This window comes from Ornithorhynchus anatinus, chromosome 10, assembly GCF_004115215.2.
Source record: "Ornithorhynchus anatinus isolate Pmale09 chromosome 10, mOrnAna1.pri.v4, whole genome shotgun sequence".
Taxonomy (NCBI): Eukaryota; Metazoa; Chordata; class Mammalia; order Monotremata; family Ornithorhynchidae; genus Ornithorhynchus; species Ornithorhynchus anatinus.
This window is the reverse complement of record NC_041737.1, coordinates 43,430,643-43,446,114: the sequence shown is the minus strand read 5'-3', so window position 1 is coordinate 43,446,114 and position 15,472 is coordinate 43,430,643. Positions and strand designations below refer to the sequence as shown.

Genomic DNA, 15,472 nt, shown 5'->3' with positions numbered 1-15,472 from the left:
TGGGAGGTGGGGGGTAAAAAAAGGGAGCAAGTGGCAGGGAGCAACACTTATAGTTTACATAAAAGCTGCAAGATGATTGGCTGGAAAGGTATTTGGTCTTCTCTCATTCTACCAACAAACCCAAGAAAGTCCCAACAGATGGCCTGAAGCCAAATCAATGTCACAAGAGATTTAGGGAACAAAAATGTGCCAAGTCAGGTCTCCTTTGTGTGATTTCTTTTTTAATACAGAAATGAGAATTAAATGCCAATTACTTGTCCTTCCGTTGACTGGGCAGGCAGGTGTTGTACTGTTGGGAGAGAGGGAGGGTTTTGTGACTACTCTCTTCCTCCCTGCTCTTGACCTCTTCTGATGCTGCTACTACCAAAGCTCTTCAGTTACTCCAGTGGGGCCCCTTAGTGCTTGAAAGCCTGAGAGAGAGAAAGGGAGAGAGAGAGAAAGGTGAGCCAGAGGCAGCATGAAAGAATAGAAGCAACCACTCCTTTCAAGTCTCCTTTCTCCTTATAGTTAGTATCTCAGTGGGAAAAGAGGAATTTCACAAGTTGACCAGTGTAATCTCATTCTCAGGTATTCTTGGGGCAAGGGAGATTGAGGGAAAACTGAAAATAGAATCAACTGACAGCTTCCAATGTCCAATAGCCTCATGGGACACTGGAAGATTTTGATATCTTGAGATTTAAAAGATGGTGCTTGCCCCTGAAAGAAACCCGAAAAAGGAAAAATTATAAAATGGTCACAAATGCCTACTTCCATTACTTTCAATCAATCAGTCAATCAATTGCATTTATTGAGCTCTTATTTTGTGCATAACACTGGGCTAAGACCTTGGGAGAGTACATAGTAGACTAGATTATAAAGTCCTGAGACTGAGTGGGGCTATGAATAAAGGGAGCAAATCAGGGTGATGCAGAAGAGAATGGGAGAAGAGGAAATGAGCACTTAGTCAGGGGTGGCTTCTTGGAGGAGATGTGCTTTCATTAAGGCTTTGAAGGGCAACCACGAAGGATCGGGAACCCTCAATCTTCTCATTTTATTTTTACGGCACTCGTTAAGACTTACTATGTGCGAGGTGCTATACTAAGCGCTGGAGTAGATACAAGCTAATCAGGGTAGACACAGTTCATGGCCCATGTGGGGCTCACCGTCTTAATCCCCATTTTACAGATGAGGTAACTGTGGTACAGAGAAGAGAAGTGACTTGCCCAAGGTAACACAGCAGACAAGTGGTGGAGACATTAGAACCCAGGTCCTTCTGACTAACATGCTTGTGTTCTAGCCCCATGCTGCTTCTCTGATTGAGGTCTACACTGATTGAGGTCTAAAACCCTCAATTCCCCCCAGACTTCTTCATGTTACCTCAGCAGCTACTTCATGGTGAAATGAAGGCAGATAGAAGAAATCCCCTATGGCTGTTCCACAGCCCCATTTTAGGCAATGCAGCCTGGAAGGGGAATCCTGGGTAACAGCAAGAGTGCTGGGTAAGAGAGACAGCAGACAGACCAGATTAGCATGCAGCAATCAGACACTGGGCAACTCATTGGAATCAAAGATGCTATGACTCTCGTGAAGATGAAATATGAGGTGTGCAACAAACCCCAGAGACAAAAGGGGGAAAGACACATGTTGTCATTGAAGCCATCATTTTGGGATCAGAAGCCCCTGGTCCATCAGTCTTGAAAGACAAATACCACCAACCTCTATGTGAATCCTGGGCACTGAGACCCCTCGGAGCCTCCCGACAGAGTCAAATGTTGTATGTTCCTAAAGACAACCCCAAGTGTTACTTTATTTCCAGGACCACACATGCACTGGGTCTTTGCAGGCTGCACAGTTGCCTAATGAACACACACTGGTAGTGTTGCCTGAGAACTAGTCATACCATGGAGTTAGAGGGATTGGATGGCTCAGGGGATTAGTAATGAGAGCCTGAGCTTTTCGCCTCTTTAAATCCCAGGGTTAAATCTAGCTCTGCAAGGCTCTTCACTCAAGGTATTGCCACAGGATGGAACTTCCCAGGATAGTGGGGCTGATTGCTGTATGGAGACTGGAGACCCTGTCTTGCCTTTTCTAAGTACCTAGAATTGGGTTATTGAAAGTGACAGTAAGCTCCTTGAGAGCAAGGATTGTGCCTACCAATTTTATCATAATCAGTCAGTCGATCATATTTATTGAGTCCTTACTTTGTGCAGAACACTTTCTAAGCTCTTGGGAGAGTACAGTATTACAATATAACAGACAAATCCCCTGCTTACAACGAGCATACAATCTAGAAGGGAAGAAAGATGTTAATATATATATATAGAAGGTTGCAGATATGTACATAAGAGTTGTGGGGCTGGGAGGGAAGATGAGTAAAGGGAACAGGTGCCTTGCTCAGAGTAAGTGCTCAATAAATAGCACTGATTGATCGATTAGTGACCTAATTTGTATTAGATCATGGTATTTAAGCACTTAATATGCACCAGGCACTGTACTAAGCACTGGGGTATATTCAAGCTAATCAGGTTGGACACAATCCATGCTCTATATGGTGCTCACAGTCTTAATCCCCATTTTATCGATGAGATAACTGAGGCACAGAGAAGTGAAGCAACTTGCCCAAGATCCACAGCAGACAATCGGTAGTGCCAGGATTAGAATCCAGGCCCTTCTGATTCCCAGGCCTGTGCTCTAGCCACTAGACCATGATATTTGGTATAGTTGTCTGCACAGAGTAAGTATTCTTTGAGCACTTATTCTGTGCAGAGTACTACACCAAATAGCATATTTGATTGATAGCTGATTGATTCACTGGTGACCTATTTTTGTAGATCAAAAGTTGGGGGTATTGGATTAGTGCCATACTCCAGGGGGGTCCTGTGGTAGATGGGAAGCAGTAAATACAGTTCCTGTTACAATTTCAGATCACTACAGGGACTGCCCACTGAAAAGCCCCAGACCACACAGGAATCGAGGGAAACTTTTGAAAATAACATTAGCAACTCGGCCTAATTATTGTCAGGCGTTCTTATCCATAAATCTAGGAAAATTCCCATGATGCTCCTTCCCAAGCTTCTGATGATTGATTAAATCTTCTGTGTTGTCACCAGGAGGCAGGGCTAGAGTCAACTGACTGGCTCTTTTACCTACCCAAAGCTCCAACTGCCCTGCAGGCCTCTGGACAAAATTCCAGGATTGTCCTGTGGAAACATCAATCAGTCCATCATTCTAATTTATTGAGCCCTTACTGTGTGCAGGGCATTGTACTAAGCGTTTGGGAGAGTATAATACAACAAAAACCAGACACATTCTCTGTCCACAAAGAACTTACAGTCTAGAGGAGTAGACCTAAATCTATTTTGGAAGGCTCTATCTACCTGAGAGGAATAGTTGAATGTAGTTCTGCCTGGTGATTTTAAGAAAGACCCTCGATCAGCACTCTTCACCACTCAGGTGTGGTACTGATACCATCCTTTGTGCCCAAAAGTCCTCCACAGGGAGACTGGAAATCCTACTAGATCCAGCACTGGAATTAAAACCACACTTAGAAAGGCACAGAAGATTTTAACAGTAAAAATTCCCTTTAATATAAGAAATCTAAATTATCTAAAGCAAACAATCAATCACTCATTTTTATGGAGTGCTTACTATGTGAAGAGCACCATACTAAGCACTTGGGAGAGTACAGCATAACACAGTTGATAGACATGTTCCCTGCCCACAGCGAGTTTACAGTCTACAAATCATCTTCGTCCTCCCTTAGCAAAGTCAGGACTAGTACCATCTAATACCCTGGGAAGTCATTTGAGAAGCAGTGGGGCCTAGTGGAAAAAATACGGACCTGGGAGTCAGAGGACCTGGGTTCTAAACCCAGATCTGCTGTTTGTCTGCTGTGAGACCTTGGGCAAATCACTTAACTTCTCTGAGCCTCAGTTACCTCATTCGTATAATGGAGATTAAGACTGTGAGCCCAGTGTGGGGCAGGGACTGGATCCAACCTGATTATCTTGTACCGGCCTCAATGCTTAGTACAGTGCCTAGCACATAGTAAGCTTTAACAATACTATAAAAAAAGTCACTATGGTAGTCCAAAGAGTAAGATCATTGAAAAGCATAGAACTTGACAATCTCTTGAGTCTGTTCCTGTCTTTGATTCTCAGATGACTAAACCATTCTCTGGGAGCAAATTTATTGCCCATGTTAGTAAGGTGAATTTGCTTTTGACCCTTGAGTGTGCTCTGCAATTTCCCTAGGAGAGTCCATTCTCTTTGTGGAGGGTCACAAGGGTCACACTCTGTGATTGGCTGCTTAAAGGCAGAGTCAAAGTAGCTCCACTTGGCATTTAGCATTTTTCACCTGTGGAGTCCGATAGGCTCCTCTGTCATTTGAATAATCACTGGAGAGCAGCGCTGACCATGAGCGCCATTTTGTGGCTGAGGAAATCCAGGGCCAGAACTTAGATCGCCTAAGAATGGCAGTTCCAGATCACAGTTGGAGACAGAAGTATTTTAGCCCAGGACAAAACACAAGATTTACCAAAGTTCTCAGAGAGCTTTTGTGTCGGGACAGAACCGAGAGTCCCTTAGTCTCTAAGGTCTCTTTGAAAACCCTCTGGAAAACATCTCCACGATCCATTGCCTTAAAGGGAAACAGACATGACTCTTGCTTTTAACAGCCAGCTCTCGCAATAACTTCCCAAAATAAAAAATAGTTTCTGGGGACACATGAATCTTTATTTTGACCACTGGGCAACGGGGTGTTTTGTCGCTGAGGGTGGACTGGGGTGTTCTGAGGTAGCCTCCAGCCTGTCCTTTTGTGTCTAAGTAGATAGCCTACACATAACTGTCCAAAAAGAGGCTATGCATGCCAGTTGGTGACCACAAAGGGACTGGGATGAACAGAACTAGAGATTCCAAGGCCAGAGGCATGAGCCAGCAAGACGTATAGAACATGCTATAAAAGCAGCATAATCTAGTGAAAAGACCACAGGCCTAGGAGTCAGAGGATCTGGGTTCTAATCTTGGCTCCATTGCTTGTCTGCTGTGTGACCTTGGGCAAGCTACTTAACTTCTATATGCCTCAGTTTTTTCATCTGCAAAATGGGGATGCAATACCTCTTCTCCCTCTGCGGGAACTGATTATCATCATTAGCGCCATTTGGTACCTGATTATCCTGTGTCTACCCCAGTGCACAGTACAGTCCTTGGCACATAGTAAGCACTTAAATGCTACAGTTATTATTATGCTATGTACCCCTTGAGCACTTTTATACTCACCCCAGCCCCACAATATATAAATAATCTTTATTAGTTCCCTTATTCCTAATCCATTTTAATGTCTGTCTCCCCCTATACACTCTATGCTGAGGGTAGCGATCATGTCCACCAACTCGGCTGTATTGTTCTCTCCCAAATGCTTAGTACAGAACTCTGCACATGGTAAGCACTCAATAAATACCATTGCTTGATTGATTTGTTGATTGATCATTGTCCAGCAGATTATCTAAAGGACTTGGAAAACACACCAGTTTCTCTGCGACCCTGGAAGTGGAAGCAGCTCTTCACACACAAGCTTCTACAGAGCAAAGCTGAGGTCATCATCAATGGAATTTATTGAGCACCTTCTGGATGCAGAGACCTGAATTCTGCAGAAGGAAAGTTCACAGTCCCTGCCCTCTAGGAGATTCTTTTCTCATTCATTCTGCACGTATCCTTGGATGTTGAACAAATATCACTTCAGCTTGATGTGAGGGATGTAGTGCTTAGTACAGTGCTTTGCATACTTAAGCGTTCAATAAATACCATTGACTGATTGATAAGGAGCCACAGAGACCAAATCTACATGGGAAGAGTGAGTCCCAGACATTCTTTTATGGATGAGGGAAGAGGTCACCACCTCAGCATTCTGGCCTGAGGCAGCAGATAATTTGGAGGGGAGAGGGGAGAAGAAGGGTTGGAAGGGGTGATACCACAACTTTTGATGGTGCTTTGTGAGACATGAAACTGTGACTTGTCCAACACAACAGACAAGTGGAGGCTCTTGGGTTAGAAACCAGGTCCTCTGACTCCAAGACCTATGTTCTTTCCATTAGGCCATGCTGGTCCATCTCCTCACTGGATGTCTCCCTCTGACCTGCTAGGAATTTTGGCCCTTACAGTACCTTTATCTAATTCTCACTCTCCATTTAGCCCTGATGCAACCAGAGGGTCTGCTATGTGACATTGGGTAAGTCACTTAAATTCTCTGTGCCTCAATTACCTCATCTGTAAAATGGGGATTAAGACTGTGAGCCCTATGTGAGGCAGGGATTGTGTCCACCGGATACACCTATTTTGTATCTACCTCAGTGCTTAGTTCAGTGCCTGGCACATAGTAAGTTCTTAACAAATACCACAGAGAAAGAAGGGGAGCATAATCCAGAGTCATGGTTCTGTCACAAAAATTAACTTGTTGTCCACCCCCCTCAAATCAACAACTGTTTAGGGTTAAGATCAACTGTGGAACTGAACTCTAAGCCAGCCAAGTCTTGGAAAGAACATTAGAAAACATTGTTTCTAGTTTAATTTATGAGTGAGAACAATTCTCCTGCCCCTCTAACATACTTAGGAGAAATTATTCAACAATTCACAAAGTGACTCAATTCCAGTCTCCTAAAAACCCATGGGCCATATTTGTTCAAGGCAAAAGTGTTTCCCCAAGATAATCTCTTGGAAAAAATCCGTTTGGGGTTCAGATCTACCGAATTAAACATCAAGCAGATTTCTAACTGGTGGGAATGACACTGTGTAGACAAGACTCTTTTATGGATGAGGGACTAGGTTGCGACCTCAGTATTCTGGCCTGAGGCAGCAGATAATTTGTGGGGAGAAAGGGATAGGAAGGGGGATACCACAGCTTTTGATGGTGCTTCTGAGCTCTCAGAGTTCTCTTTCCCAGGACCCCATTATCAGCCTCATCCCAAGAACCCTGTCTGGCCAGATTCATTTTGACCTTTACCATACCCGGTCCTGTACCCCCAACCCACCACTACCAGTGGACTCTGAGGAAGGCCACAGAAGACAGGCAGCTGGTGGTAAGGGATTGAATTTACCTAGAGTTCTTTGTATTTAGCCCATTTGGAAAGAAATTTGCAAATCACATATGAAATATCAAATATGTCTCTCTTAGCCACAGAAATAAGGTTCAGTACTTCATCTGCCACCCGACCAGGGCCCCTTCCCACCCCACTCCCAGCATGCACCATGTAAGTGTTGCTCCAGTCCTTGCCAACTCCATAGGATCTTAAAGGCGAGTCACTGATGACAGAAGACCTGGCATTCAGGTGGCCTGTTTGATTTCCCCCATTTACAGAAAGCTGTAAGTTCCCCAGGGACATGGCTCATATCTTCTAACTCTATTGTACTCTCCCGAAGGCTTACTACAATTATGGTCAAAAGGAACTGTGAGACTTTGGAATAGTCCAGAGACTGGAAGAATTTACCTCCTCCAAATCCAAATGTTTAGGTGGGTCAGGCTCCCATTCAGGATACCTGGCCTTTGCCTGTAAGGTAGTCCATGCTTTCCTTAGAGGACAGGAAGGAGGAAGAGGGTGGCCCGTTATGAGAAGCAGCATGGCTTAGTGGAAAGAGTACAGGCCTGGGAGTCATAGATCGTGGATTCTAATCCCGGCTCTGCCATTTGTCAGCTGTGTGACCTTGGGCAAATCACTTAACTTCTCTGTGCCTCAGTTTCCTCATCTGTAAAATTGGGATGAAGACTGTGAACCCCTTATGAGACAACCTGATTACCTTGTATCTACCCAAGCGCTTAGAATAGTGCCAAGCACATAGTAAGGGCTTAACAAATACCAACATTATTATTGTTATTATCTTCACCCTCCCTTTGCCTTGCCTCCTAATGACATCAAAAAGGATAGCACTAAATACTGGAAGCCCTAGCCCCAAGTGCTGTGCCCTGTGGGAAACACTGACTAGCTTACTGGGCAGTCCCAGGGGAAAAGTGTACACACACACACACACACACACACACACACACACCCTTTATATTAATAAATGATGCCACTGTTGTTGAAGAGTTTACCTATGACGTGAAAAAGCTAATGTGGGGAGGGCAGTTTCAACCACCCAAAGATTGCCCCTTGCTATATTGAGGTAGTTACTGTTTCAGTACCTCGTGCTGTTTCCATTTTTACCTTCAGCCCTCTGAGCCTCTTTAAAGAAAGGAAAAGAGGGGCTCGGGAACCTCATTAACTATTTGGCTCCTGGTCTTGGGAACCAGCTTTGGTGCTGTGGGGTTGTGGGATGGTCAGTGATGAATCAGCTTTCAGTCAGCAGCACACGTGTCCCATTTGACAAGTTACATCATCTGAGGAGGTTGCCTTTCCCACAAATCCCCTCTCTCCACCTCCCTGCTGATTTCCCCCTACCCTGCCAATCGGCCTTGAGGTTTAGACCACCATTACATAAATAGTTCTGGAAATTCTGTTTACCCCTCTGGAAAGAAAACTGTTTAAAATAAGGGTCTGGATCATGACATTTCCTCTGACAAAAGTATTTAAGCTTGAACTAATTGCTTCATTCTTATTTTATCCTTAAAACATGCAATCATTTGCTAAAGGAAGGACTTTGATTCTGGTTGACTCACGTTTGTCTTTCAAAACCGTTTGTTGTCCCTACCATCACCAATCAGTAATCTGAAAAAAAAAAATCTAAAGCACCTTTTCCTAAAGCTGCCTCTGGCACTCTCCCAAAGCCTTAAATCTGCAGAACGCAGTGGAAATAAACTTCCAATGCAAAATGAATCAGCCCAAGATTTCTTACCATTAAACATCCCAGGGATGTGCTTAGGAACCCGAGTGTGAGTGGTGATAATCCGAGTTGATATTTTAAAAACAAACCAAGCCACCCTGGCTTTGTGTTGTAATTGGTCAGATTAGACATACAAGTCTGAAGATGATATGCTCGGCAAAAGAACCACTCATCTCTGCCTAAATCTGGATTTGGCCAGCTAAACCGTCTTCCCATCCCAATGCTAAGCTTCTTTGCTGTTAGGCTAATTGGAGAGGTACAAATAAAACATTTCAGGTTCTCACCTTTGTGATTGTTTGTGATTCAGGTCCTGTCTTTCTAGCCAACAGGAACAGAGGCCCCTGCAAGCCAATGTGCTCTGCAGTCAATCTAAAATTAAGTCCCCAGTTGGTAGTTAAATTAAGACCTGACCTTGTAGACCTGAAACATTAGCAGACACCAGCATACAGGAAAGTTTTACACATGACTTCTCTAGAATCTCATCAAAAGTAATGCGAGCTCTGCCTGGTATAATAAGATTATCTGAGCCCTGATTGGTTTAAAAAGATATAAGTAAGAAAATAATTGACCCACCAATATAACCGAGTGCACTACACTTGTTGAAAGAACAAACCCCAGCAATTTACGTTGTTATACAAAATATTTTAATCCACAAGACAGTGGCCCAATGAAGAATGGAATGATTCTTAAGCCTAATTTCCATAGTTATTTCATGCTAAAAAAATCTAGTGCCTAAAATAATAATAATAATAATGGTGGTATTTGTTAACCACTGTCTGTGCCAAGCATTGTACTAAGCAGTGGGGTAGATACAATACAGACCAGACCAAATCCCTGCCCCACATGGGACTCGCAGTCTATGGGGAATGAAGAACAGGTATTTAAATCCACATTTCACAGATGAGGAAACTGAAGGACAGAGAAGCTAAATGACTTGCCCAGGGTCACACAGCAGTCAAGTGCGGAGCCGGGATTAGAAACCAGGTCCCCGACTCTTAGCCCCATATTCTTCTCAATAGTGCCACAAAATTCTCTCCAGTCCTCAAAAGCCTCCCAAAAATTATCTCTTCCTCTCCACATCAAACAACTATGCTTGTCTACTGATTCTGACTCTCCATTAGCTCTCTTCCCCTTACTAACTACTGCTCTTCTCCAACTATATTCCAGCTTCTACACTTTGTTACTTTGTGACTCTTGCTCACATCCTTCCTCTTACCTGGAACTCCCTGCCCAACTCAAATCCACCAGATCTCCTCTTTCTCCCTCTCAAATCTTTCCTGAAACTCTACTTTCTTAAGGAGACATTATCTGATTAAATTCTCCCTTCCAAGGTGTGTCTATCCCACAGCTGCCCTTATTGTTTTTATGCCTACCTTTACCGCTTATGCATAATCATGATTTATATCAACTTACACTTATTTATATATCTTCCTTACATCCTGCTATAAACTGCTGGAGCTTTGTTTCCTTTCTCCTCCAACTATTTGTGAAGGTATTCGCGTTGTCGGTCTTCCCCATTATATTGAAAGCCTCTTAGACTGTAAGCTTGAAATGGGCAGAGAACACATCTGCTAATTCTGTTGTACTTTCCCAAGCACTTAGTACAAAGCTCTGCACATAGTAAACACTCAATAAATATCACTGATTGATTGATTGAGAACAGGAATCATGTCCCTTTACTCTACTGGACACTGTAGCTACTCGGTAAATATTATGGATTGACTGACAGATTGATTTCAGTTTTTTTGCTGGGTCAAGTTTTCTATAATGGTAGGCTAGTGACTTTTCAGATTCAAGGAATCCTAATGCCTAGATTGTATTTGATTACTAAGAAAAACTTCAGAACATCCAGTCTGACGCAAGAGTTCGGAGACTTTATGTCAGTCAAATCCAGTCAACCTCTCCTAAGTGAAGTCCTTAGGATGTAAGTTCCAGCAAGTTACATTTCTGAAAATGAAGAGGGAGTGGATTTGGGAAAGGGGATCCAGGAATGTCTCCTCAGTACAGTGTTGTATTAGAGAATTTTGTTTTTATTCATTCAGTCATTCAATTATATTTATTGAGCATTTACTATGTGCAGAGCACAGTACTAAGTGCTTGGAATGTTTCTAGTCTTCCCCATTTATAGGGTTTCTTTCCAAAGGAGGAAAGCAGTAATGAACTTCCCAGTGGACATTGCAAAATCTAGTGCCAAACTTCCCTTTGATTAATGTCTGTTGCCCCCTTGATTAATGTCTCTTACCCCCTGTAGACAGACCATAAGACTCCGTGGGCAGGGATCACATCTACCAACTCTATCGTATTGTACTTTCCCAAGCATTTAGTATAGTCCTCTGCATCCAGTAAGCACTCAATAAATACCATCAAATGATTTGCTGGAAATTTAGGCCTCACATGGAAGGATATCAAGACAGTTTACTGATCATGTTCCTTAAAATCCTGGAACAGTCTTAGAACAGAAGAGCGTGGGCTGAAAGCAGGGATGATGTACCCGGCCAGTAGATGGAGTACTGTGGGCATTGGTTTTTATATCTTTTTTACCAATTGTATCTACCTCAGGGCTTAGGTCAGTGCTTGGCACATAGTAAGTGCTTAACAAATGCCACAGTTGTTGGTATTACTGTACTTTATGGTGACCCCTCAGTTTATTCTGTGTAATTATGTTTCCTCTCTGCTTACTGATTTATGATTGCAGACTCCTTGAAGACAGGAAATGTGTGTCTTCCTTCTGTTCTACTCTTCCAAGCACCTAAAACTGTGCTTTGTTCAGTGCTTACTATATGTCAAACACTGTTCTAAGCGCTGAAGAAGGTACACATTAATTGTCAGACACAGTCCTTGTCCCACATGTGTTCACGGTCTAAGTAGGAGAGAAAACAGTCATCCCAATATTACAGTTGAGGAAACCAAGACAAAGAGAAGCTGATTTACCCAAGGTCATACAGCAAGCAATGTATTCATTCACTCACTCACTCACTCACTCACTCACTCACTCACTCACTCACTCACTCACCCATTCATTCAATAGTATTTATTGAGTGCTTACTATGTGCAGAGCACTGTACTAAACGCTTGGAATGTACAAATTGGTAACAGATACAGTCCCTACCCTTTGACAGGCTCAATCCAAACTCTACCAAGTGTCGGCTGTGAGAACTTGGGCAAGTCACTTCTCTTCTCCGGGCCTCAGTCCCCTCATCTGTAAAATGGAGATTAAGACTGTGAGCCCCACTTTAAAAAAAAAAAAACACAGGAAAGCTACATATAGTGAAGCTGGCAACCACACGCATGTCTCTGCTATCTATAGAAGGTGATGCTTGTCCTGTCCCCAGGAACACAATTCTGGCAACAGATTCAGGGAAAGGCTGAGATGTCTGGGGCATGGTGCTAGAAACTCTTTCCTTGGCACCACCCATATTTATTTTTGGAACAGGGAACTTCGGCGGAGTGGAATATGGCTCTGCAGCAGACACTGACCTTTGTTTTCACACTATTGGTGCTGGTGAATGACTATCCTGGGGGAATGTGCGTTTCCCTGGGGTAGATATGTTCTACATGAGTGTTCAGCAACTCCCTACACCTATGAAGAGTGAACTGCAGCTCTAAACACACTAACTTCATGTGAAGTGCATGTTTACATCAATCACTTGCCATGGCTTCCAATGCTTGCTTCCAAAAGGCTCCACCTGTTCCCAAGTGTCTGCCTACCACATGATTTTGTTGTTGTTCAAAATAAGCCACCTTATCTCGGATGACCGCATGGCGGTATAATCTACTGTTGTTGCTTCCGAGTTGTTCACAACAACTTTAAATCGTTTCAAGTTCAGATTCATTGGGCGGGCCTGCACGTCGGTCTGAGTTGATGTTTTTGTCTCAGATTTTCAGTACTAACGGAACATTCTGCCTAGGTTTCCAGCACTGTTGGATCGCAAGGTTGAACCCGGCAGTGAAGACACTCAGACCCTTGTTTTATCCTCACAACACCAATGGGAGACAGGGAGAGGCAGGTATTATTGTCTCCATTTTATAGATAAGGAAACTGGAGGACAGAGCGGGCACTCTCTCCACTCTCTCCACCTTCAAAGCATTATGAAGGTCACATTTTCTTCCAAGAGGCCTTCCCCAATTAAACCCTCTTTTCCCTGGCTCACTTTCCCTCCTGTGTCATCTATACACTTCGATCTGTGACCTTTTGGCATTTGTTATTTGCTCCACACCCAACCCCACACCACTTACGTACATAACTTTAAATTATATATTATAAATTACTTATTTATTCACATTAATGTCTCTCTCCCTCTCTAGACTGTACACTTGTTGGGGGCAGGGGACATGTCTAATTCTGTCCTATCGTACTCTCCCAAGCACTTAGTATAGTGCTCTGCACAAAGAAAATGCTCAATAAATACGATCAATTGATAGGTTGAAGTAACTGCCCCAGGATTAAACAGGCCGGCCCGGGACAAAGCTGGGACTAGAACCCAAGTCTCCAGACTCCCAACTTTCATTCTCTTTCCACTAGACTATGTTCTAGCTGTAAATGATGACACTGTGGGGTGATACTGTTATTCAAGCAGATATACATGCTTTATTTTTACATGGTTTACTTGACCCATCTGATTTACAGATAGCTACCCCTTTGTGACATTATGGAGGATTTGGTCTAGCACATTTTTTTCTTCCTATTTTCTTCCAAAAGCAATCCAGTGAAGTTTAACTTCCTTGAACAAGTCTCTTGGTCTCAATCCATGTTATTTATTGAGTGTTTAGTGTATGCACTAAAGGACTTTAGAAAAGAACCAACAACTTAATTTTAACTACTACTGGATGAATTCAAATTGTCCTAACTTTATTTTTCTTCAGCTCAGGTGGAAGTGGCTACCTAATGAGTTTGCCTTTAAAAACTGTGGATTTTGCAGATGCACAGTTGTGGATAAAAATTGTCCAGTTTGGAGGTCTCCACAGCCTAGATTCACCTAGGGATGGACAGCTTTTAAATAGGGTGGACACTGACAGCACTGCAGAATGCCGGACACACCAGTGCTGACTCTGTAAAATAACTTGGATTACTTAAGGAAGGGCATCATCAGGACACTCAGAAACACACTCTAACAGGTTCTTTGTGGAAGTTCACAGGAGCTCCTTAGTTGCTGAACGTATTGCTGAAAGTACAGCTGATCCCAGCATTTTGTTGAGTTTCTCCGCTAGAGCCCTGTAAACATGGGTCTCTCTTCCGAGCCACAGAACATGGCAGCAGGAGCTGAGGCAGAGGAAGGCAGATATATGCCATATCAGTACTGGACAGGGGACAGATAATAATGATAATAATAGTAATAATAATAATTATGGTATTTGTTAAGCACTTACTATATGCCAGGCACTGTACTAAGTCCTGGGGTGGATTCAAGGCAATTGGGTTGGACACAGTCCCTGTCCCAGTGTGGGGCTAACAGTCTCAATCCCCATTTTACAATGAGGTAGCTGAAGCGCAGAAAAGTGAAGTGACTTACCCAAGATCACACAGTAAACAAGTGGCAGAGCCAGGATTCGAACTCACTACCTTATGACTCCTAGGTCCCTGCTCTATCACGATGCCACAGCTGGAGATGCAGTAAAATCATTTAGTAAAGGACCAGGATGACCACTTAGATCTTCAATTTATATATTTATTCCCAGTTAACCAAAAAAATGAATTTAAGTTCAACAGCAAGTTTATTTTTACAAATCTGTAAGGCAGACTAGCAGGAAATGATTTTTTAAGTTATTGCAGGGATATTGTATCCTCACTGACTTTTCACAACTTGATATTCTCAATCCTAGTGAATGTTTACCCTTTAAAAGGAATTAAAGAATGGTGGCATTCATTAAGCACTTATCAAGTGTTAAGCCCTGGTGTAGCTACAATGTTATCAGATGGGATAAAGTTCTTGTCCCATAGGGGTCTCACAGTCTATCTTATTCCCATTTTCAGATGAGGAAATTAATGTTGGTATTTGTTAAGCATTTACTATGTGCAGAGCACTGTTCTAAGCACTGGGGGAGATACAGGGTAATCAGGTTGTCCCACGTGAGGCTCACAGTTAATCCCCATTTTACAGATGAGGTAACTGAGGCACAGAGAAGTTAAGTGACTTGCCCACGGACTGAAGCCCAGAGAGGTTAAGAGACTTACCCAAGGTAACACCGAAGGCTCACAGGAGACCTGGTATTAAAATCAGATTCCCTGATTTCCAGTCCCATGCTCTTCTCACTACACCACACTGCCTCCTCTCATTTGGGTGTACATTAGACAGTGATAATTAATTTGATGACTTTTGAAGAAAGAAGTGAGTTGTTGAGCTATAGTATCAGGTGTCATTAAAAAGAGATCCTTCCTTTGTCTCCAAACCACTGCACCTCTGGTTCCGGTTTTTGCCACATGAGTATTTGGGGGGTGAAGAAAGTTACACTATAAAGGCAGTAAAATATTAGCCTCTAAATAAATGCACCTTTCTTTATACATCTGTTAGCTGTAAAATGACATCTCCTCATCGTGCAAGTTTTCAGAGCTTTTCCAAAAATCGGCAAACAATTCTGGCTCAAGCAAGATCCAATTTTTAATGGACTATGACTAGCAGCTTGGCTTAGTGGAAAGAGCACGGGATTGGTAGTCAGAGATCATGGGTTCTAATCCCGGCTCCGCCACT

The 15,472-nt window shown here is 43.0% G+C and overlaps 1 protein-coding gene across 1 annotated transcript in view; it reads right to left on the bottom strand.

Moving 5' to 3' along the window:
* The window catches only part of ASB15 (ankyrin repeat and SOCS box containing 15), a 30,120-nt gene extending 20,984 nt beyond the window's left edge, over nucleotides 1–9,136 (bottom strand). Inside the window, exons 1-2 of the mRNA XM_001508258.4 lie at nucleotides 9,071–9,136; nucleotides 255–410 (exon numbers count right to left, since the gene is read on the bottom strand). The gene's annotated coding sequence lies outside the window, so the exon portion shown is untranslated. The remainder of the gene's footprint in view (nucleotides 1–254; nucleotides 411–9,070) is intronic.
* Nucleotides 9,137–15,472: the final 6,336 nt, after the last annotated feature.